The 25088-nt window shown below is 36.6% G+C and overlaps 1 pseudogene; it reads left to right on the top strand.

Annotated features, from left to right (window-relative positions):
• The first annotated feature begins 10203 nt into the window (after positions 1–10203).
• Positions 10204–11432, top strand: LOC122743674 (annotated as a pseudogene).
• Positions 11433–25088: the final 13656 nt, after the last annotated feature.

Raw genomic sequence — 25088 nt, 5'->3', positions numbered from 1 at the left:
TAGAAAGCAATTTGGAACTATGCCAAAAGATTATTAAAATTCGGGATACCTAGGTGGTGCAGTGGATAAAGCACTGGCCCTGGATTCAGGAAGACTTGAGTTCAAATCTGATCTCAGACACTTGACACTTACTAGCTGTGTGACATTGGGCAAGTCATTTAGCCCCCATTGTCCCAACCCCCCCCCAAAAAAATTTGTATACCTGTGCTCCAGCAGTACTATTTCTTAGCTTACATCCTCAAAGAAATTTTAAAAAAAACATGAAAAGGATATACATGTACAAAAATGTTCATAGTATTTCTTTTTGTGATGGTCAAGAATTTGAAAAATGGTTATCTTTCTGTGAGGAATGTCCAAAGTGTGGTATGTGAATGTAACGGCATCTTATTATGTTATAAAAAATAACGAAATGGACAATTTCAGAAGAAATTGGGAAGGCCCCTATGAAATAATGTGGATAGAGCAAGGTGAAGAGAATTAGAAAACTATATACAAAGATACAAACATTTTAGAGAAAAACAACTTTGAAAGACTTGAGAACTGTGATCAATGCAATGATAAACCATAAGTCCAAAAGAATGAAGATGAAACATGGTAGAGGCAAATCTTTTAGGACATGGCCAACATGGGGATTTTTTTACAGAACTATTTGGCTGTGTGTTGAAGCCTTTATTTTTCATGGGTTTGTTATGTTCTAATTTTTTTTTCATCTGTTCAATGCAAGAGGGGGAGTAGTAGCAGGAACAGAATAAGTTTTGTTTTTGTTTTTTTTAAGAAAAATAAAAAAGCAAAGGATATTAAGGCTTAATGCACCACATTTATTTCAATATAATTGATAGCTGTACAAAGTGTTGTAATGAATTAAAACTCAGGCACAAAACCCCAGTACCAGGGAGGAATAATGAAAATACAATGCATTATCTCCCTAGGGGGAAAAAAATAGTGTATTGCTTTAATGAGAATAAGACTGCTATTGGTATATTGGGGAATGAAAGGGGAATATTTATTTTTTAAAATGTGTTAAGTGTACAGGATCTGAAGTGGTCAACATCTGTATTTTAAAATCAAAATATTGCAAGACTATATAACATATAATATATATTTTTAAAGTGGTTAATCAAACAGATTAGGTCATAATATACAAAAGAAAATATATCTAGTAGCCCAGTGCTTAATAAATCCAATGACCCCAGATACTGGGGTAAGGATTCACTATTTGACAAAAAACATTTGAAAAACTAGACAGTAGTCTGATAGAAATTAGTTTGAGATGAATATATCAAACCATATACCAAGATAAGCTCCAAATGAATATGTGACTTTGATATAAAAGATCACAGCATAAACAAATTAGAGGAAGAAGTAAGAAATTACCCTTTAGATCTATGGACAGATTTCTTGCTGGAGAGGATCACAGAAGGTAAAATGAAAATTTTTGATTGGAAAAAATTTAAGAGTTTTGCACACATGCATGCAAAAATAAATCTAATATTATAAGGGAAATAGTTTAACATTTTAAAAATAATAATAAACACTTTTATTTAAAGTTTCGAATTCCAAATTTTATCCCTCCTTCTCTCCTACCTCTCCCCCCCTCAAACAATAAGTAATAAGATATAGATAATAAATGTACAATTATGTAAGATCAGTTCATAACTCCACCAACAGTGGATTAGCATCCCAGTTTTAACACATCCCCTCCAATGTCCAATATTTTCCTTTTTTCTTATATAAAATTGTTTAACTGGAAGAACTATCTTTGTAACAAGTTTCACTGAAAGAAGTCTCATTTCAAAATATATAAAGAACTGATTCAAATAGATAAGAATTGTTCCCTAATTGATGAATGGTCAAAGGATATGACCTGGAAATTCTCAAGAGAAAATTAAAAAAATAAATAAAATCAACCAGTTCCCCATACAAATTAAACAATTCTGAGGTTCCACTTCATTTCTATAAGACTAGCAAAGTTGATGAGCAGGAGGAGTTCAGAGAAACCTGGAGGGTCTTACGTGAGCTGATGATGAGTGAGATGAGCAGAACCAGAAGAACATTGTACACAGTATCATCAACATTGAGTATTGACTTACTGTGATGGACTATATTCTTCTCACCAATGCAATGGTACAGAAGAGTTCCAGGGAACTCATGATAGAAGAGGATCTCCAAATCCAAGAAAAAAAAAAAACTGTGGAGTATAGATGCTGATTGAACCATACTATTTCTTTTGTTTTGGGTGCTGTTTTTTTTTTTCTATTTTGAGGTTTTGCATTACTGCCCTGATTTTTTCTCTTGTAACAGGATTAATGCAGAAATGGGATTAATGTTATTATGGATATATATATGTGTGTGTATAGATATATATATGTATGTATATGTATATAGATATATGGATATAACCTATATCAGATTGCCTGCTGTCTAAATGGGTGCACTGAAGGAATTTGACAGGAGGGAGAAAAGTCTGAAATTGTAAAGCTTGTATAGACAGGAGTTGAGAACTATCTTTACATGTAACGGAAAAAATAAAATAACTTATATGTAAAAAAAAAAAGACTAGCAAAGTTGTCAAAAAAGGAAAATAATAAGTCTTAGAGGGGCTACAGGAAACATACATGTTGATACACTATTGATTAAGGTGTGAATTGGACCAACTAACTATTCTGGAAAGCAATTTAGAACTATGGCCCCCTCAAAATTACTAAATTGTGTATGTCTTTTGACCTAGCAATATTGCTTCTAGGTCCCAAAATTATCAAAGAAAGAGGAAAAGTTGTATATTAAAATATTTACTGATCTACTACCCTATTTATATACAGATATAACATACATATAGATTCTTTTTATATTTTCAAGAAACTGAAAACTAAGGAAATGTCAATCAATTGAAGAATGGTTGAACAAATTATGCCATGTGAATGTAATGCTGTAAGAAATAGAGATGTTCAGACAAATTGAGGAAGACACTTATGAACTGATGCAGTGTGAATTGAGTAGAACCAAAACAATGTCTACAAATAAATATTCTAAAAGCAAACAATTTTAAAAGGTATACAAAGATCAACTATGATTTCAGAGGATTGATGATGAAGAATGCTACTTGCCTTATGACAAGTAGGGCATGGATTACATGCATAAACAAACATCTTTTGATATGGCTCATATGGAAATTTGTGTTGTTGTTTTTTTTAAAAAACTATATTTACTTGTTAAAAGAGTGCTGTATTTCTTTTGTTTTCCCCAGTGATTTGTAGGAGGGGAAGTGGGTAGATAAAAAAAAATGCTTGACAATTGGCAAAAGATAATGAAACATTTTTTTTAAAGGGCATAGTTAATTCAGGGAATAAATAACTGAATTGCTAAAGAAGCTTTCTTCCACCCACTCCTCCCTCCCCCACCCAAACAGAGAAGAGACTGTCACAAGGTTTTAATCACTTTTCTGTTTCTTATCAGGAAAGGAAAAGAACAGAGCCTCACTTCAGGAAACAAAAGCTGCATGGAACAGATAGTGACTTCTCTCTTAATGACAGGATAAAAAACAGCAAGAGCAGTGCACTGCTCAGCCACAAGCTTATGTTATTAAAAGGTTCTCAGTTGATGCAGGGCACACGAGAATTTGTTACAAACACATTTAGAGTCCAAGTTTACTAGGAGGCCTTTGACAGGCCAAAAATGCATTTTCCTAAGAGTAAAAAGGGAAGGCTACTGTTATTTAAGGTAAGAATTGAGCTTTAGTAAGAAAAGGTGCCACAATGTACATAGGTATTTATATTTTTTTTTCACAGACTCTCAGAATTAGAAGGAACTTCAAAGGTTCAAATGGTACTAGACAGTGCTACAAATGCAAATGGTACTGATGGAGGAGGCTAAAATATAACCTAAGATATATATAAAATATAACCTAAGACTTGATCAATAATAGCTAAAAAGGAGTTAACAGATAAAATAAGGCTTGAGTTCTTATCGACCAGAAGGCTTGAGTCCTTATCCACAGTTTCCAGGAGCTTTGAGTATTTTTCTTTATCAACCAACATTATCAACAGAAGTCTAAGGAGACTGTAACCGGGGACCATTAACCCTTAATAGCCACTAATATTCCTATATGACAGGAAACAGAAACTGCACATAAGAAACCATATCTTAAAGTAAAGAGACATCCTAAACAGAGAGACCCTTGAGGTCTGACAAGTTTAAGCGTGTCTTTAGGAACATGTGTGGAAAGACCAAATATGTCCTTAGGTTCACTTTATGATGTTTAAACCCCAAGAACACACTGCTAGGTAGCTACCTTGGAGGATGTCTTAAGACCCCAGGAATTCCAAAATAGTATGTGAACCTCCCACAAGGAGGAGATTAAAATAATGAGGACATAAACTAATTTTCTCGCTATAAATATAACCATTTTTCTCTCCCTATTCAAGATGCCATTCTTCTTTGGGTGATTCTCCCTGTGGTCACCACAGTCTTTTAATAAAACTGGAAACTGAGTCACTGAGTCATGTAATTCTTTGGGACACCTCACAATTAATTTGGTCAATTAAATCTATCCTTACTTCAGTACTAGAAAAAAAAAGTCACCTCTATGACACTAATGACAAAAGAGCATTCAGCCTGTAATTAAAAGACACTGATTAAGGAGATACCCACTGGGTACCTTAGGAGCATCCATTCCACTTTTATTTTGCTCTAATTGTTTCTGGTTTTCCCTATATTATATTTACATTTGCCACTTTTCAATTTCCAACCACTGTTCTAGTTCTGATTTCTGGGGGCAAGCAGAACAAGGCTAATCCCTTTTCCATATTTTTTTTTTTCAGATTCTAGCACAGAGTTGTCACGTCTTCTCTGTGTTTTCTCCAAGCCAAACATTCACAAGTTCTTTAATTCATGGCTTCTTTAAGTTTTTCCACCCCTTTCTATTGTTAAGGGCTAAAATTCTAGCTAGTCTGTCTAAAATATCTAATGAGTGGTCGCCAATAAATTATAAGCTTTAGCAAGAGTTAGACTTTTAAGCATTTATTAAGGAGAATAAGAATTTGGTAAAGAGAGAGAGAAAGGCCTAGATTCCTATCTATTAAAGGGAGAGCACATTTCTAGCTCCCTTCTCCACCAGAGTCCAGAGGAAAAGAGAGCGAGACTGAGCGCCAGTCTCTTCCTTCCTCCTCCCACTAGCCCGCGTCACTTCCTGACTCCTGGTCTTGCCCTCAAAGACCTTCCCTTCATGGGCAGAACTCCTCTACAGTAAGTATCCAGCAGGTGGCGTTATTTCAATCGTTACACTGTCCAAGAAATTTTTATGCAACCCTGGCTATATGATATAAAATAGGTATACATAACTTTTTACTGTTCCCAAAGTTTTCATGACCAGCACATTCAGTGACATGACACAAAATAGGGTCATGACCCATAATTTGAAAAGCTTTGTTTTTAACTTATCTTTCTAGGGCATGGAATCTCTCAGTGCAGGCCACCCTCTCTGAATGTACTCTAGCTTGCCATTTTCCTTCCTAAAAAGTGGTGAATAGGGGGAGCTAGGTGGAGCAGTGGATAGAGAACTGGCCCTGGAGTCAGGAGTACCTGAGTTCAAATCTGGCTTCAGACACTTAACACTTACTAGCTGTGTGACCCTGGGCAAGTCACTTAACCCCAATTGCCTCACTTAAAAAAAAAAAAAGTGGTGAATAAAGTGCAATACTCTAGATGGGATTTGGGTAGGGCAGACTATAGTGAAATTGTTATTTCCCCTTCTCCAGGTCTTATGACTTCCTTATTGCAGCCTACAAGAAAATTAGCTTTTCAGGTTGCCAAATCATACCGTTGTCTTGTGGAACTCACTAACCACTAAAATCCTTAGACTATTCTCATTATTTTCATGAGAACTGTCCAGTCATGTGTTTCTCTCCTACTTGGTGAAGTTGATAACCAATATGTAATTTGATTTGGTCTATCAATCTAAATTGTTGATCCTGGCTTTCTTATACAACTTGTAAGCTTTCCCTTCCTGTTTTGAACCATCTGCCAGTTTGACCAAAATATCTTCTTTATCCAAGTCGTTGATAAAAATGTTGAACAACAAGGGGTTAAAGTCAGGTCCTTGTGCCACTTCATTGTAGACTGTTTCCTTTCACCATCCATTAATGACTATTCTTTGTATCTACTTTGTAGACTGTATAATCTAGACCACATTTTCCTATCTTAGCTACAAAGATAGCAGAATAGGATCTGTCAAATTGTTTACTGCAATCTAACTATATTTATAGCATTTAGTAATCCAAAGCAGAAATGGGATGTTTACCATAACATGTTCTTTATGAAGACCCTTGGAGAAAAAACAATTTTAAACCAGATGTTAGAATTTTCTTAGGATGTTGCTGAGACTGTACAGAACCTCCTTGACTTCATTTTTTTTTCTTAACAACTTTGAAAACTGCTTCTACCAGGAAAATGTATTTTAGTAAAAGGACTATATATTTTACTCCATGGCCTCTGGGTGAACCATTGAACCATGTGTGGAATAGTGACCTGGACAATTGGTGTTGGCAATGGACACTCTTACTACTGCCTCATTTTGAAAGAGGAGGTAGTGGTCCCCACCACTCAGCTGCTCAGGCTGTGATGTTTAGACATGTCTGGCAGAAAGATAACAAGGAAAACAGTGGTACCCTACCTTGTAGGCGTATTTGTTCTAGTAGCAGTGACAGTCTGGGCAGCATCAGGATATTTGAGAGTAGCAAGGGTTCCTTGGGATTAGTAAAATAGTGAAATCCAGCTAATAGCAGCTCTAATGGCACCTGTTTTGAAATAGTAGAAAAAAGAAACAAAACAAAACACAATATCACCTGACGTTTATTCCTCAACAAACTCAGGGACATGTAACGATTGGAATAACGCCACCTGCTGGAGACTTACTGTAGAAGAGTTCTGCCCATGAAGTGAAGGTCTTTGAGGGCAAGACCAGGAGTCTTTTCTTTGGTGTCAGGAAGTTATGCGGGCTAGTGGGAGGAGGAAGGAAGAGACTGGCGCTCGCTCTCAGGCTCTCTTTCCTTTGGACTCTGGTGGAGAGCAGAGCTAGAAATGTGCTCTCCCTTTAATAGATAGGAATCTATGCCTTTCTCTCTCTTTACCAAATTCTTATTCTCCTTTATTCTCCTTAATAAATGCTTAAAAGTCTAACTCTTGCTAAAGCTTATAATTTATTGGCGACCACTCATTAAATAGTTTAGACAGTTTAGCTAGAATTTTAGCCCTTAACAGACAGTAGTGCAGGCCTTTTCTATTGGCAGGCAGGCCTAGGTAGCATAATGGCCCAGCTACCCCTAGTTGAAGTATTGCATCACTACAATATAAGAGGCAGGTAGGTGGCACAGGGTATGTAGTGCTGGAACTGAAGTCAGAAAGACAAGTTAAAATCTGGTCTAAGACACTTATGAGCTGTGTGATCCTGGACTTTGTAATTTTTAAAGAGATATATAAATGCCAGCTTTTAGTATATAAGGACTACTTGGTGAATCACTGGATACAGTTGTTGGGCCTGGAGTCAGGAAGTTCTGAGTTCAAATCCATCCTCAGACACTTACTAACTGTGTGACCACTGGCAAATTACCTAACCTCTGTTTGCCTTAATCCACTAAGGAAGGAAATGGCAAATCACTACATTAACTTTGCCAATGAAAACCCCATTGCCAGTATGGTCCATGAGTTCACAAAGAGTTGGACGTAACTGAATTGACTGAGCAACAACAAGTAGCATATGAAGCCTCAGTGTTAGGTTTGTTTTCTCGTTCCTGAATTATTCATCTAAATTCTTCTCCTATCCAGGTGGCCATTGGTATTCCCACATTTTCAAAAAAATGCATCTATTTCTCACTTCATTGATTTTCCTCCAAATTCTCTCTACTTTGTTTTATTCTTTGGATGATGGGATTTCACTAACATGACTAACAGACACATACCGGATATATGACTCTGGGCCAGTAACTTAATCTCTCTGTTCTCTATGCCAGTGGTGTCAAACTCAAATGAAACTGGATTCTTCAGGGCTGCATATTTACTTACAAAACCATAAATTAGCATTACCTAACTGGCATTTTACTGTTTTTGTTTAAAATTCCCCAATTACATTTAATCTAGTTCTGGCCCCTCAGGTGTTTTGCAAGCAATTGAAGCCAGGGCAAGTTTGACCCTCTGCCCTGTAAGGCTGTAAGTTTCTGAGATAGTTACAATCTGCATTGGTAGAGGGCATTTCCTTATATAGGAGTTCTTTATGCCAACGATATCACATATCCTTTCTCTTTTTGATATACTGTCCCTCATATATTCTGTTCCTGATGAATAAGGTCTACCTTCTATAATAACAATATATAATAGCAAGCATTTATGCCTACTGTGTGCCAAGCCCTTTATAAATATTATCTTATTTCATTCTCACAAACACCCTGGGAGGTGAGTGCTATTATTATTTCCATTTTACATTTAAGGACACTGAGGCAAACAGATTAAGTGACTTTTTCATGTCATATAGTCTTGGGATGGATTTGAACTCAAGTCTTTCTGACTCCAGGACTAGAATTCTATTCATTGCACCATTGAACTTTCCCCACATAGTAAAATTTTATTTATGAGTCCCATATCAGCATCACTGGATCTTTTTTTTTTTTTTTTGGTGAGGCAATTGGGGTTAAGTGACTTGCCCAGGGTGACACACCTAGTAAGTGTTTAGTGTCTGAAACCAAATTTGAACTCAGGTCCTCCTGACTCCAGGGCTGGTGCTCTATTCACTGCACCACCTAGCTGCCCCATCATCACTGGATCTTAATGTTACCTATGAGGTCAAATTTCTTTCCTTCTGCTAGGTTATCTGCATTCCTAATTCTTTTGTATACAGCTATCTGAAGCCACACGTTTCATTGCTATTTGTCTTTTTGGAAATTATCTTCTGTGAATTATTGATCCTTTCTTCTACTATTATTTTTTTATCTATTGTTGATGGCATTATTAGAGGTATTTTTCTATTCTATTATTAGAGGTATTCATTATAATATTATATGAAATGTGAATTGGATCATAAATTTAGAGCAAGAGACATCAGAGGCCATTTAGTCTAGCCTTGTAATTTTACAAGTAAGAAAACTGAAGCCCAAGGAAGGTAAATAATTTGCCCAAGAACACACAAGTATAGTTATGTGTCAAAGATAGGATTTGGACTCATTTTGTGACTAGTGCTTTGTCTAAGGTTTAATGTTGCATCCTCAAGCAAAAGGAAAGTATCAAGTATATATTGTCGATATTCCCTTTTATTCCAGGCATGACAGGAATGATTAACATTAATTATCACCAAGACTTCTACCTTCATGCTTCTATTTATTATTTTTAAATTAATGTGTTGCCCTTTCTCTAATGAGCTCAAGGTATATTAGTATATGATAGTAAAACATTCTGAGCGTATTTTTTTTAACAAAACAGAAGTCAAAGAGATCATTTCCTCTAAGTCTACTTGATCCTAACTTGATACACAGTTCCACAAGCACTTTAGCACTGATCCAAGGTGTGAGAGAGGAATTTTGAAGGAAGAGGGGTAAGAAGGTAAAGGGAGAAATAAGAGCCGAGAAAATAAGGATTAAGGAAGTAGAAGACCTGGAAAGAAGGTGGAGAAATATGAAGGGAGAAAAGAGACATCCATCTTGTGTTCTTAGGAAGGAATACAGAGGGAGGTGGGAGGGAGATAGACAGACAGACAATAGACAGAGGCTCATTAGTTCCATCTGAGTGTTTCAAACAGTTACACCTGTACCAGGTCTGAGGACAATTACAATTACTGATGCTTCCACTTCACAGGGAACTACTAAATTAGAATCAAGGAAATCCAACCCTTTTAGAAACAAACAAACAAAAAATCCACCTCCTCAAGCCAGGTACATGACTCATTATTTCCTTCTTTTCTGCAATATATTGTTCTCTTTTGTATTTAATGGGAAAACTAAATAGGAGGGAGGTAACTTATCACCTTTCTTACCCAAACAACAAAAGTTGAGTAATCGTTGATAATCACAAAATTTCTGAAGGAAGTTAAGGAAGCTTGTTCCTAAAAATCTTGCTAGAACTATTGAAATAGCCCCAAATTGATTCCTTCTCTGAGCTAACTCTTCTGTTGCTAACCAGAGTTCCTGGAAAGAAGCAGACAACTGGACTGTCAAAGAAAGGATTATGACTACTAAAGAGGTTACTGAAAGTCTTCCAAATATGGTCACCTGCCACGTTTGTCAGGCCTATCTCAAGGACCCAGTGGATGCCAACTGTGGACACAGTGTTGTGTTTGTCAATCTTGTTTCAGTGCCTCCAGTGAAGTTTCCATGCCTACCTCCTGCCATAGGTGCAAGGAAATCTCCCAACCAAGAGGTCTTACTGCCACTTTAAGGAGAAGGGGAAATCTCCCTTTTTAAAATGTTTTTTTTGGAAAAGAAGACCATTTATCCCCAAAAGATATTAACAAAGGCCTGATGGACCCAGCAAGTGTGACAGACACCAAGAGGATAAGAAGTTGTTCTGTACTGATGATCAGACCCTAGTCTGTGTGTCCTGTTCACAGTCCCCAAAACACAAGGCTCACAAAGTGCAAACCCATAGAAGAGGCTGCTGAGGGGTATAGGGAAAAACTCTGGAAGAATCTGAAACTTTTATATGAAGATTTAAAAGATGTCCACAAGCTAATTCCTGAGGAGAAGAAGATACCTGGGATATGGGCTGTTGTGTTGACAGAACAAGCAGAAATGACAAGAAAAACATTTGAGGAAAAATTTCAAGAAATAAGTGAATTCCTGAGTGAGGAAGAAGAGGAGGTCCACAGTCTTGTGGAGCTGGATGAGGAGGAGAATGAAATGTTTGAGCAGCTGAAGGAGAATGAGGAGCAGCAAGAAATCCAAAACAGAGAGAAAAAGAGGATGAGCAAGCTCCAACTGTTAGAGTACAGGAATGACCTGAGGGAGGTGGCCATAACACTGGAAGAAAAGGCTCGGATGCCAGATATGGACCTGCTGCAGGATTCAGAAGACACATTGAACAAGAGTCAGTCACTGTTGCTTCAAAAGCTAGAACCTTTCACACCAAAACGGAGTGATTCTTATTGCATGGATTTAAGACAATTTCTGAGGAAATTTCAAGAACTGTGACTGTTGCAATGTCATTATCCATATAAACTACCACATGATGACAGAAAGAGGACTTTCATATTTACAGATATATCCTCAGGTCAGATGAATGCCATTTATACCTCTGGAAATCTCCACTACATGAATGGGAGAGACATATCTATTACCCAACTGAGTATGAATGGTATTTCTGAGGAGGAAGACTATCCCCTTTTCACCTATTACTATTTGCTAACTGAAAGGGAGCGCTCTTGTAGTGACTTCTCTCCTAACCCTTCAATAGAATGACACTAGGTCAGGGGCCCAGGCAAACCAAGTAGAGATATTTCAGGATGATCCTGGAACTATATCCTGCTTTTTAATCTTATGTATAAAAGGGAGCCTAGTTGGAGAATTGGAAGCTGAGTGCTAAGCTACTCTTACAAGGGCAAATGTCAATTTTGTTTTTGTTAATTAAACTGTAAATGTAGTGGAATCTTGCATTATCTATTCCTATATTTGACAAATGTGATCTACTACAGAAAATCTGTAAAAGCTTGCCCATTTCCCTCTCTGACATTCCCATACCATGACAGCATCGGTGGGAAATGAGTGTTGGACTTGGAAAGAAAGACTTGGAATCCCACCCTTTGGTAGCTATATGTAGCTGTAAACAAACACAGCTTGTGCCACAGGTAGATTCTTAAGAGTGACACAGATTATATGTTAATAAATGTTTTTCTTTTTTCCACCTGCATTTCAAAATCTTATTCAATGCTTTGTAATGGAAGCAGAAACAGTGGGGGAAGAGTGGGGAGGAAATGGGTCAAAGACATAGAAACTGAAGAAACTCTTCCCACCAGCCCCACCTTAACCCTAGCCCTTAGGGAAAGCTTGTTAATTCCTCCTACTTATAGTCTGCCTCTATTGCATATACTCATTGGAGAAGATCACTTTTCAATTTTTTATTGTAAATAACATTTTATATAAAAAGAACAGAAGATTGCATTTTGTGAAAATTATGCGCCAAATTCATTGGCTTCAAAACTGTCCTGTCAAAAAAAAGGGAAATAGCTCCAAATTGGCTTCTTTTCTGCCTCTTTCTATCCTCATTCTAATCTGTCTTATATAACACTGCCTGAATAATCACTCAGATTACACTATTCTGATTACATTACTTTTCTACTTAAAAACTTTTAGGGATTCCCTACTGTCCATAAAACTCAAGATGGAGTATAACTCTCATTGTAGAAACTTAGCACATTTGTCCCACCACCCCCACCCCTTCCTGAGTCACAGGGTACCTCTAGGTTCAAGGTACTTCATAGGTCTTTATTCATTAAACTGAAACCCCAATTACATATATATATATGTATGTATGTATATGTATATATGTATATATATACACACATGTATTATATACACACATGTATATATATGTACACACACACACACACATATATATATATACATACACTTTTAGTAGTCAGCCAGGGAACAGCATTATTTCAAAACAAAGACATTTATTGAAACTCTATAGTAAGAAAGGTAGCAATAAGATATTTCTCCTATAAATTTGGAGTGTACCCAACATCAGTGGGAAGAGAGGGTACACATAAAGAACAAACATGGAGAAATACAGATGTAAGGAACATGCGAAAAAGATACATGTTTGGAGGAATGCTCACATAGGATGTGGTCAAATCATACATAAGGGGGCAACTCATGCCTTTGCAGCCAGACCATTCATATTTTCTAGTCATGAATCAGCATGCATTTATTAAGCACCTCTTATGTACCTGACAGTGTTCTAGGAATTAGGAATGCAAAGGCAAAAATGAAATTTTTTCCCACTATACTGATGTCATCATAGTGCTCCCACTGACAATGGTTTTGTCATCACTGTTGGATGGACTTGCCTCCTGCTAGTTTCATGATTTCTGTGGCTCCATTGATCTTTATAGGTTGCTGCTCTGCTGAACCACTCTCAGAAACTTCACTGAAGCATGTGGAGTCTTTCTGAATGCTGTTCTCACCACAGTATCTACTACTTCTAGCTTTGGGTGCTGCCATGTTTAGCTTAAAACCTATACATAGATATTTCATCCAGCTTTTTAAAGGAAATACAGGAGGGGAAACCCTTGTATAAGAAGCAGCAGAAAGCTTCCCCTACTTGTTCCCCTTGAGTCTCCTGGTGCCAAGCTCTTTAGAACTGGGCTGTCTCGGGTAGCTAATATCCACATTCTTAGACATTTAATGATTCAATATGTTTCCAAGTGTTACTTATGAAAGATAGACTATAAACCATGTCATTGTCATCTTCCCAACAACTTTGAAGGAGCTCTGGTATATAAGCTTCTCTAGTTATTAAACCTTGTTCTAAAAACTGGTTTCTCTGTTTTGGTGCCGTTTTTCTTTTTTGAGGTTTTTCCTTTTTGCTCTGATTCTTCTTTCACAGTAAGACTAATGTAGAAATATGTTTAATGTGATTGTAATATATAACCTATATCAGATTACTTGCTGTCCTGGGGAAGGAGGAGGGAGGGGAAGGAGGGAGAGCAATTTGAAACTAGAAATCTTATAAAAGCAAATGTTGAAAACTATCTCTACATGTAGTTGGAAAATAATAAAATACTTTTATAATTAAAAACTGTTTTTTCACATAAATATAAAAAGGTAAGGACATAAACTAAGCCCAAGTGGCAAGACCATTGTCTCTGCTACCTGCTTAGTCCCTTTTATGCTCAATAACTGCTCAAAGTCTGAAAAGGTAGGCTTTGTCACATGTTCTTAGACAAAGTTGAAGACTTGTCATCTCAAAGAGTTATGACTTGTTTTTTCTTGGAATGAAAGGACAGAAACAGGAGCAATGTCAAATATGAGAGAAGCAAATTTAGGTTCAATTAGAGCTGTTCACAAGTGATGGCCTTGGAAGATAACAGGTTATACCCCACCACCTGTTTTTAATCAGGGGTTTCTGGATAACCATTTGTCAGTAATGTCCTGTTCATACACAAACCATACCTGGGTACTCCTTGGCTTCAAAATTCACTAAATTCAGTATTCATTGCATTTTAACAAGAAAAAAAATGCTTCAGCACTTGCTGCTTGCTTGGTACTTGCTACACTTGCAAAAACATGAGTGACTCTATACAATGCCCCACACCTACATCCCATCTCTCTGGACAAAATAAAGACTGAAGCATTAGTCTTACAGTAGCTCATACTCAATGCAGGTCCTCACGTATTTCTCCCTGTACTTGTCCTTTTTTTTTGCATTTTCCCAGAATGGGGAAAATTCATGATCACAATACCAAATCCCAGGAATATCTTTTTGAAAAGCATACCCTTAGAAATGAAGTTAGAAATCTGTTCTGAAAAATTCAGAAATTGTATTTCATCCACTAAAGAAATGAAACATTAAAATTATTGGACAAAATGACTTTGCTAAAAATTTTTCCTAAAAGATCCTTTCATCACAAATCAAAATTAAAGTACACTCATGGTTTTGCTTGTATAAATGAATACTCGAACAGAAATGCTTATCTTTTCTATGAGTGTACATTTATAATGATTAAGTGAAAATGTGCTCAGTCCTTAACAGAAATCAAATCAATTTTAAGGTTTCTTACCAGTAGTTTCTAATGTGGAGAAATGAGAGGAAAAGTGGCTTTGTGGTTAGAAATTTCCTCTGTTAAACTCTATCTGGTGCTTAACATCTCCTTTGTAAGTACTAGTGTCTTTACTTTGCTACAGATTGGAAAAGAGGTTTATGTGAATCACATTGAGCAAAGAAATTGATTTAGAAAAGGTAAGTAAAATAATTGTGAGAGAAAAAGGAACAAAATTTCATTTTAAGAGTCTGGTGTACCTGATCATAGAGGGGCTTCTGAATGATGTGGCAGTATTTATTGCCTAATAAATTAGGAGAGTTACCTAAAATGAATTAGAATCTCTCGTGCATTTGCAAGTTCTTAAGTAAAAAACCAAATTTGAAGTATTTTACTTTGAAAAATGGGAAACTTCCTGAAAACCTGAAAGTTTCAGTTCTGATCCGTTAAAAGCAAAGCTTTACAAGGAATTTGAGAAACATATGAAATTTTTGCTAATCTTCAAAAAAATTCAATGAGGGAAAAAGCAAAGCAAGATCTAAAAATTGAGCAGAACCAAGAGAACACTGTACACAATATCAACAACATTGTGTGATGATCAACTGTGATAGACTTAACTCTTCTCAGCAGTACGATGATGCAAGATAATTGCAAAGGACTCAAGATGGAAAATGCTCTCCACATGCAGAAAAAAAGAATTGCGGAATCTGGATGCAAATTGAACCTTACTGTTGATACATTTTTAAATTTTTTATTTTTTGAGGGTTTTCCCTTTTGTTCTAATTCTTCTTTCACAGCATGACTAATGAAGAAATATATTTAATGTGATTGTACATATATATCATCTATATCAAATTGCTTGCTGTCTTGGGGAGGGAAGAGGAAGGGGAGGGAGGGAGAAGTATTTGGAACTAGAAATCTTATAGAAACAAATGTTGAAAACTATCTCTGCATGTAATTGGAAAATAATAAAATGCTTTTATGATAAAAAAGAAATGAGCAGGTTTAACAACAAAGTGAAATATTAAACCAATATAAACCAATATAATTATGTGATTTTTCAAGGCTCCATCCAAGTTAAATAAGTCAGTAAAAAGGTATATATTTAAAAGAAATTAGAAAAAAAAACTTTACACTGAAACTTTTGAAAGTGGATATGGGGGAAGACTATAACTGACTCCATTTTGTTCTTTATTTGCGATTTTCTTTTTTCTTCTTTTTTTATTTTATTTTTTTTGCTTGGGCAATAAGGGTTAAGTGACATGCCCAAGGTTACACAGCTAGTAAATGTCAAGTGCCTGAGTCCACATCCAAACTCAGATCCTCCTGACTCCAGGGCTGGTGCTCTATCCACTGTGCCACCTAGCTGCCCATATTTGCCATTTTCTATATATGATCCCTGAATAAATTTCAGGACCAGCTATAATAGCTGGCTTCTTTAAGTGACTTCTTTGCTCTCCTAATTGGTAGAGAAATACTTAATTGCTATAAAAAAAGAAAAGAAAAAAATTTTAAAGTAAAAGGGAGAGAGAGAGAGAGAGAGAGAGAGAGAGAGAGAAACTTCAATAGTCTCTGGAATGTCCCTTCCTTTATTTAGCCTAACAGGTTACCTACCTATACTTTCAAGGATATATCCCTTCTCTATTTCCTGTAGCATTCTCCTTAAGAAGCATATATTTCTTCCCTTATATTACCAGCTTCACTATAATTAGAAGTCATATTTTTTGTCTTATATAATAGAGAAATGCTATTGTTGTTTGTCTTTTGTTCTCCAAAGAAGGCCATGACATTGGCATGATGTCATGACTTGCACTGAATTGGCTTTAAGTGAGACAGGGCTGTGCAACTTCACTCTTCCCTCTAGAGCCTTCTGGGTACAGTTGCAAAATATACATCAGGATAACTGGAGATGTCCCCAGGTATTTAAGGCAATCAGGGTTAAGTGACTTGCCCAGGGTCACACAGCTAAGTAAGTATCTGAGGTGAAATTTGAACTCAGGTCCTCCCAACTTCAGGGCCAGTGCTCTATCCACTGCACCACCCAGCTTCCCCTATAAATGCTATTAGTTGAATTGTGAATGACACACATTGCCATCAATGGTTGGGGGTGGGCTGGGGTTGTCACACTTTTGAATGTAATAAAACCTGTTTCTTTGGCTCATGCTGGCTTACTGGCAGTAGACAGTCAAACCAAGAACAATATTGATGCAACAATTTTGGTAACCTTACCTTGGACTGGCTAACTCAACCTTCATAGAATGCCATCTCAAAAAACTATCCATGGGATACTGATGAGTTCACCAATTTAGGAACTTCTTGAGAGGGAAAACTGAAAGGAGTGGTAAAGTAGTGGTCTAGTATTTTTGTGCTCTAGACTGGGAACTACGGAGATAGGTTTAGTGTTTTGTGTATTTTTGTTCTGTTTTGTTTGGCTGCATGTCTGTCTCTTGTGCCTGAATAACCTATTAGAAATAAACTGCCAAACAGAAGTGAGGTATATAAATCTGTCAGGTACCTGCCCATACATGGTGACATGATTCAAATTTGACCCCAGTGGCTTGGATGAGAAACTTCATGTTCCAACAGAAGTCTCTCTATCTCTGGGTGAATACTCAGGCTAGGACTAGGATTTCTTCTGAAACCTGTGCTTTTTAATCTTATTTACACAATAAGTAATATCCTTTCTTATCTAATTATCTGTCTGTAATTTGTAGTTACTGGGCTGTCTGGACCATTCTTTCTGTTCAAATTCTCGATTTCTGTTCATTTTGATGTAAGTCTCAAGTAATCAATGTTATTCCTGCCAAAATAATCACATAAACCTGAAATAATCCTCAAACACTGTTGATATAATCCTCAGATATTGTTAGTAGTGGTCAGTGGCCATCATGAGATCTAATGGATCTGTTTCAGACCATAGCTCTCTTTGTGTGCTATAGGCAAACTAGAAAACAATCCCAGGAAGAGCTGGTGAAAGTCTGTACTTGTTGAGGTCAAGCTTAATAGCCATCAAATATTTGTTCTACTGAAAAGTTTTGGCCATTATTTGGTACTTTTTATTATGAAGCTTTATAAATTTAAAAGGGTAAAATAGAGGTGAAATTCCCCAAATGTGTTTATTGGTTTATTTGGGTAGCTCCTGAAGAGCAAATTGTTATCAAATTGTGAAAAAATAATGAATTTTTCCTCCTGGAGAAAAGAGAAAAACAACTCCTCATAAGGTTAGACCAGCAGATGAATGCTGAGATTCTGTCATGTTTTCTACCTAGTGCCCTCACCACATTTCTCAGACACCCCCACTTTGGGAATATTGGCAATTCAGAGGCAATATACTGTTTCTTTAAAAGACAATAACATTCCCCTATACAACTGTGCCCCTGAGCAGAAAGAAAAAAAAGCTCTCTGAAATGCTATTGCTGTTAACTTTTATCATCAATGAGTATGATGATAAGAAAGAATGGTAAAGAGAGAAATGAATACCACCTGGTATAACTGTTAGTTGCCTTACATTGAGGTTCTGACCAATTTAAATGACCTTTCACTGGTATTTGTTATAACTGCCAACAACCCTGGCACACTGGGAAAAAGAAATGCTTTTTTGTCCCAAATACTCAGACAATTTGAATGCTAAATTGTCTTATTCCCAATAAACTTTAAGTAGAAAACAAGGACAATAATGAGAATGATTCTGTTGAAAAAGTTCAAAGCTTTCAAAAGATATCTCATTTTTGTGTTCCTAATTCTAACCAGGTTGGCAGTAGGGAGAGGGAAAGAGAGAAGAAGCAGATGGAAAGAAATCCTTTCACCAAATGCAGAAATTTTTGGCATTTTAAACTATTTAGATACTAAATTTGTGAATGAAATGTGATTTCTTTACTGTGAATGTCCAAATGTGATTGGAATATTTTTATAAATACTGAAACAGCCTTGTGAGTTTGGGGGAGAGTTGCAGCTCCCTAGAATTCTTTCATAAATAAAAACTTGGTGGGAGTTACATACAGCTAGCACTTAGACCTTTTATCACTATCTCTCTTTCTTGGAGAGTGACATATTGTTTTAGGGCAGGAGAAGAAAGGGATTTCACCAACCAGAGAATGTAAAGAAGGCCTCATGCAGATCAGCTGAAGCCAATTGGCTTAAATCTTATCTCCAGTGATTTCAAAAAGCACCAAGAAATAAAATAAGGAAACTAATGTTTTTTCAATATATAGTTTCTAAATTTATCTGGTGCTTAAGAACCACCTAGAGTAATTATTAATGGTTCTCTCCAGCTTAGAAAGAATGAAGCTTGTTTAAATCAGCAGGCAATAATTTGGGAATTAGCACAATTTCATTTTAAGAGAATTTTTTTATTGTACCTCTGTATTCTCCTTTGAATGAATTAATAGGATATAACTGCCTTGCTAACTTAGAAACAAAATTTCCTGCTTTTGGAAGTTGAAACCAATGAAGAAGGAGTAAGGATAGACTGTGAATCTACAAGTTCTTAAACTGACTCTAATGAGATGCAGGTATGAAGATCTCTGTTGCTTTTATTTTTACTATTTGAATTTGTGGTCACTTTGTTTCAACTTGTTAACCTAAGCAGTTAGGACGAATCACTTCTTAAACTTGACATATCATTGCTTATAAATTTGATAGTTATATATTCAAGAGTAAGAGTAAGTCCTTAAAGTATTATGTTTTTTTCTGAATGATAGGAAGATAACATATACTCAAAGGAGGAATTACATGATATGTGACAAATGTGATAAAGACATAAAAGCTTTAATTTTTAATTAAATAATACTCTTTGCTTTGAGAAAATAAACAAGATTAGACTGTTACCATTTGAGAACTAAGATATACATGATTGGCTTCTGTGATGTTTAAAATCTAATGTGTGTGTCCTTACCTGCCACCCCAGTGTGGGGGGAGAATTAGCTAAGGTTTACTTATAAATTCAGCAAAAGTTTAGGCTTTTAAGCATTTATTAAAGTAAATTAGGAGTTAGGAGAGAGAGAGAGAGAGAGAGAGAGAGAGAGAGAGAGAGAGAGAGAGAGAGAGAGAGAGAGAGAAAGAGAAAGCCGCCTTCACCTAGCTATCCAAGAGAGTGAATTTCAGGGAAGTTAGGAAACCTGGATACCTTCCTCCTTCTTCTGTCACCACAAGGTCCTTTCTGAACCAAAGAGACAGTTTCTCAGTCTGTTCAAGTGGAAGCTTCCTGTGTGATCCAGAAGAGGGGTGGTCCCCACACAAACCTCCAAGCTAATTGGCTGGTAGCATCGATTAACATGACTTACAGGCGGTTCTATGAATAGAAGCAACTTCCAGATGCCAGGCAACTTCTGGGATGCTATGTGTTATAGAAAAAATCCTGAAAAGGATATTCAAGGATCCTTATTTTTTCTCTTCTCTTCAGGGGGCAGCAACCTGGTTCTCACAATGTCTTTCTCAGCAGGGGGTGGCACCCTGGTTCTCACACTTCCAAATGTCTTCTATTAAAATTGTACCAAAAGGCCAGGTAAAGATGATGGTATTAGATGAGATATTTTAAAAATTATTGGAATTTTAGCTGACTCATTTGGGAGGCCCACACCTGGCCCACCCTGAAGTTATATATGCTACTGAGGTCAGAAGGAGAACTCTCCATAGGCAGTTTTTGAAGGACCTCCCCTTTTGGGGGAGGAAGATTGAATGCTCCCTGAAGGGAGGCGGAGGCTCTTCTGGAATGCAAGCTCTCTCTCTGGCTTCTGCCCTTCAGGTGGTGCGAGCAACTGTAGACTTTCCAGGTTTTGGTGAGAAAACACAGAAAACCCCAAATTCCTTTGAATTAGCTTAATTGGAAATGATCTGGGGATTGCATAGCCTAAGTTTAGAGTTAAGAGTATTTGTCTGTATTTCTTTTTCCTATTTCCTTATCTTTGATTTGTATTAGTTTCACCTTTGTTATTTAATTCACAAGTAATAAAATCTGATCCTTCTGTGAATTAAAGCTATAAGGCTCCTTTCTTATTGGCCTGGGAGAAATATCTAAAAGGGCAGTTCAGAGAGGAAAGTAAACCTAAAGGTCCCTCAATTTTCTGGGACTCCAATATTTTGGCGAGTCACCCAATTAAGGCTCCGTATATCAAATATTGGCCCTTACAGAACCAAGTGTTGAACTATCTTCAGATCCATTATAATATTCACTGAATTTTATTTTTAAAAAAATGCCTAAAATATAAAACAGTGTATTATGTTTTGGTTAAATTGGATTAAGGATTTTATATATAATAGAATTATCATAAAAGTCATAATATTTTATTTTTTTCCTATTTGAAGTTTGAAAATAAGGATCCTTATCTAAACAAATGTTAAAAACTAAAATTAATTAATTAATTAATTAATTAATTAATTATTTAAGAAATAAGGATCCTTGAATATCCTTTTCAGGATTTTTTCTATAACACATAAATCACATCACAGGCAACATGAAGAAAACAAAGGAGAAGTAGAGGCAAGGTAGCAGAGAGAAGCCAGAAGTTGTCTAAGCTCTCCCCAATTTCACTAGGAAACAACATTAAATCAAGCCTTTAAACATATTCTGGAGCTACAGAACCTACAAAAATATGAAGTGAAACAATCTTTCAGTTTAAAATAACTTAGAAGGACTTCAGGAAAGTTCTGTTTCACTGGGTGAAAGAGGAGTACAGCACAGGGTATCTGGGAAAGTCAACAGAAGGTTCTTAGCTGCAGCATACATCAGCAGCTGAGCCCCCTAAGTCTTGGCTTAGCAGGCTATTGTCACAGCAGGTTTGTTCTGAAGCCTCTAGGCCCTACTCAGAAGGCAAACTTCCAGGTGGGGTATCTCCTACACAACTGCTGCAACTAGACTGGGTCACCCCAGCACAGTGAGCAAGGCTAGCCTGAGGTCTTGGATCAGAAAGCCAGTGATCAGGACCCTGGCCTACAGCACAAGAAAGTTGGGACAATGCCCCCTGTGACCCAGAAGCAGAGTTCAACTTTAAAAGTCATGGAATAGGCTAAAAATGAGTAAGGAACAGAAAAGAACCCTTACCATAGAAAGCTACTATGACAGGGAAGACCAAAACACAAACTCAGAAGAGGACAACGTTGTCAAAATGTCAATGAAGCCTCAAAGGGAAAGATAAATTGGTCTCAAAAAGCCTTCTTGGAAGAATTAAAAAAGGATTTAAGAAATCAAATAAGAGAGGTAGAAGAAAAATTGGGAAAACAAATCATAGTTATGCAAGAGAGAATCAATACCTTGGGAAAAGAAGGACAAAAACTGACTGAGGAAAATAATTCCTTAAAATACAACTCTTTAGTTGTGAAAAGATCCAACCGTTCTGGAGAACAATTTGGAACTATGATGAAAAGGCTATAGAACTGTGCATATTCTTTGATCCAGCAATATCACTGCTAGGTTTATATCCCAAAGACATCCCCCAAAAGAGAGAAAGATCTATTTGTACAAAAATATTTTTTTTCTTTGCAACAAACCTTTATTTTATTTTTTCCAGTTACATGTAAGGGTAGTTTTAAAATGAATGTTGAAATTCATTTTCATAAGATTTAGAGTTCCAAGTTTTCCTCCCTCCCTCCCTTTCCTCCCCCCTCCACAAGACATCAACCAGGTTATATATGTACAATCCACAAGTGCTTTTTTTTATCATTTCTTTCTATGGGGGTGGATAATATGTATCATCATTAGTCCCTTGAGATTGTCTTGAATCATTGTATTGCTGAGAGTAGTCAAGTCATTCACAATTGCTCATCAAGATGTAGACATCTTCCTCTGAGGGTGCACCTTAATCTTCCTTGTCACTAAAGAAACTTTCTATGGTCCTCACCTTTCTCTAACCTGCTCATCTTGCCTTTCTTTTACTTGACTTTTAGCTCCTTAAAGTGGGGCACTGTTTTCAGGCTGCACTATCCCAAGCTTCAGAAGGTCCCAGGTGGTATGATTTAAGGAGGATCAGGTTCTTCACTCACCTGGCTTGTTCGCTGGTCCATAGATGACCCCAGACCAACTTGCTCATCAACCCGGTTTGTGTATTGTGGTTGTCAGCTCCAACAAGCCTGTTCCTCTCCCCCACCTGGACCACTGCTACTCAAGCCTACCTCCTGGTTCCCAGTAGGGGTGAAAAACCCAAGTTCTGCCTCAACACCAGGAGAGACCCCTGTAATCTCCCCCCATGTTAAGGGCTCAACCCTCTCACCAGACTGTGAGCTTAGTTCCAGATGGCACTGGCAATACAGCTGATTTAGAGGCTCTTGGGGTTGCTTTCTCTGGTGAGGCCTTCCTGGGACTGGATCTGTGTCAGGATGACTGTGGGGTTGGGCTCCACTCCTGTCTCAGCACAGCAGCTCTCTCCTTCTGACCTTCCAAACCACCCTTGGTTGGAAGATGATTTCAGCACATTCTTATGTGGGTTTTGCTGCTCCAGGAATTGTCCTATGGCATTATTTGGATGGGTTTTTTTGAGCAATTGTGTCATCAGTTAGTTCAAGAGGTCACTTGTACAAAAATGTTTATAGAAGTTCTTTTTGTGGTGGCTAAGAATTGTAAATCAAAGGAATGTTCATGAATTGGGAAATGGCTAAACAAGTTGTGGTATGATGGTGATGGAATATTATTGTTCTATAAGAAATGACAATTAGGATGATTTCAGAAAGTACTGGAAAGACTTGTATGAATGGATATATAGTGAAGTGAGCAAAACCAAGAGAACATTGTGCACAGAGAGAGCAATATTGCTTGATAAAAAATTGTGAATGACTTAACTATTCTCAACAATACAATGATCTTAGACAATACCAAAGGACTAGTGATGAAACATACTATCCACTTGCAAAAAAAGAACTAATATTGATTGAATGCAGACTAAAATATGCTTTTTTCACTTTCATTTTTTTCAAGTTTTCTTGTACAAAATTACTAATATGGTAATGTTTTACATAATCACAAATGTATAACATGTATCTGATTGCTTACTGCATCAGGGAGGGGGCCAGGGGGAAGGGAACAAGGGATAAAAATTGGAACTCTAAACTACAAATAGAAATGTTTAATACAAGAAAAAATACCTCCTTAAATAGTAGAATTGGCCAAGTGGAAAAGGAGGTTCAAAAGCTTCATAAAGAAAAAATGCCTTTAAAATTAGAATTGGGCAGGTGGAAGCTTATGACTCTATGAGACATCTGGAAGCAGTCAAACAAAATCAAAAGAATGTAAAAATAGAAGAAAATGTAAAATACCTCATCAGAATAATAAGTGACATGGAAAATAGATCCAGGAGAGATCATTTAAGAATTATTGAAGTACCTGAATGTTATTATTAAAAAAAAAAAAAAGAGCCTGGACAATATATTTTAGGAAATTGTCAAAGAGAACGACCCCAATATCCTAGAACCAGACAGTAAAATAGTCATTGAAAGAATCCACTAATCACCTCCTAAAAGAGATCCCAACAAGGAATATTATAGCCAAAATCCAGAATTATCAGGTGAAGGACTGAAAGCAGCCAGAGAAAAACAATTTAAATATCAAGGAGCCACAGACAGGATTACACAAAGCCTGCAGCTTCAACGTTAAAGGATCAGAGGGCTTGAAATATGATATTCCAGAAGGCAGAGGAGTTGGATTGCAACAAAGAATCAACAACCCGGCAAAACTAAGCATCAACTTTCAGGGAAAAAGATTCAATGATATAGGGGACTTCAAAACTTTCCTCTTGAAAAGACAAGAACTAAACAGAAAATGTGATCCTCAAATAAAAGACTCAAGAGAAGCATAAAAAAGTTAAACAGAAAAAAAGAAAAACAAACAAAAACATGTTATTCAATAAAGTTAAAATGTTTGCATTCCTACATGGGAAGAAGATACTTGTAACTGTTGAGAAATACCTGGAAAGATGTACATGAACTCATGTGGAGTGAAGGGAACAGAACCAGGAGAACATTGTACACAGTAACAACTGTGTGACTGTCAACTGTGATAGATTTAGCTCCTTCTCAGCAATACAGTGATCCAAGAGAATTCCAAAAGACTCATGATGGAAAATGCTCTTCGTCCAGAAAAACAATTATGAAGTCTGAATACAGATTGAAGCATAACATTTTCACCTTTTGTTTTCTTGTTTTCATTTTTGTTCTGATTCTTCTTTCACAACATCACTAATATGGAAATACGTTTAACATGATTATACATATATAACCTATATTAGATTGTCTTGGGGAGGGGAAGGGAAGGAGGGAAAAATTTGGAACTCAAAATTTTACAAAAATGAATGTTGAAAACTATCTTTACATGCAATTGAAAAAGAATAAAATGAGATTAGTCAACACTAAAAAAAACAATGAAAACAAA

This window comes from Dromiciops gliroides, chromosome 1 (assembly GCF_019393635.1).
Source record: "Dromiciops gliroides isolate mDroGli1 chromosome 1, mDroGli1.pri, whole genome shotgun sequence".
NCBI classification, from domain to species: domain Eukaryota; kingdom Metazoa; phylum Chordata; class Mammalia; order Microbiotheria; family Microbiotheriidae; genus Dromiciops; species Dromiciops gliroides.
Note: the sequence above shows the minus strand (reverse complement) of the source record. Positions and strands in the feature narration are given on the sequence as shown.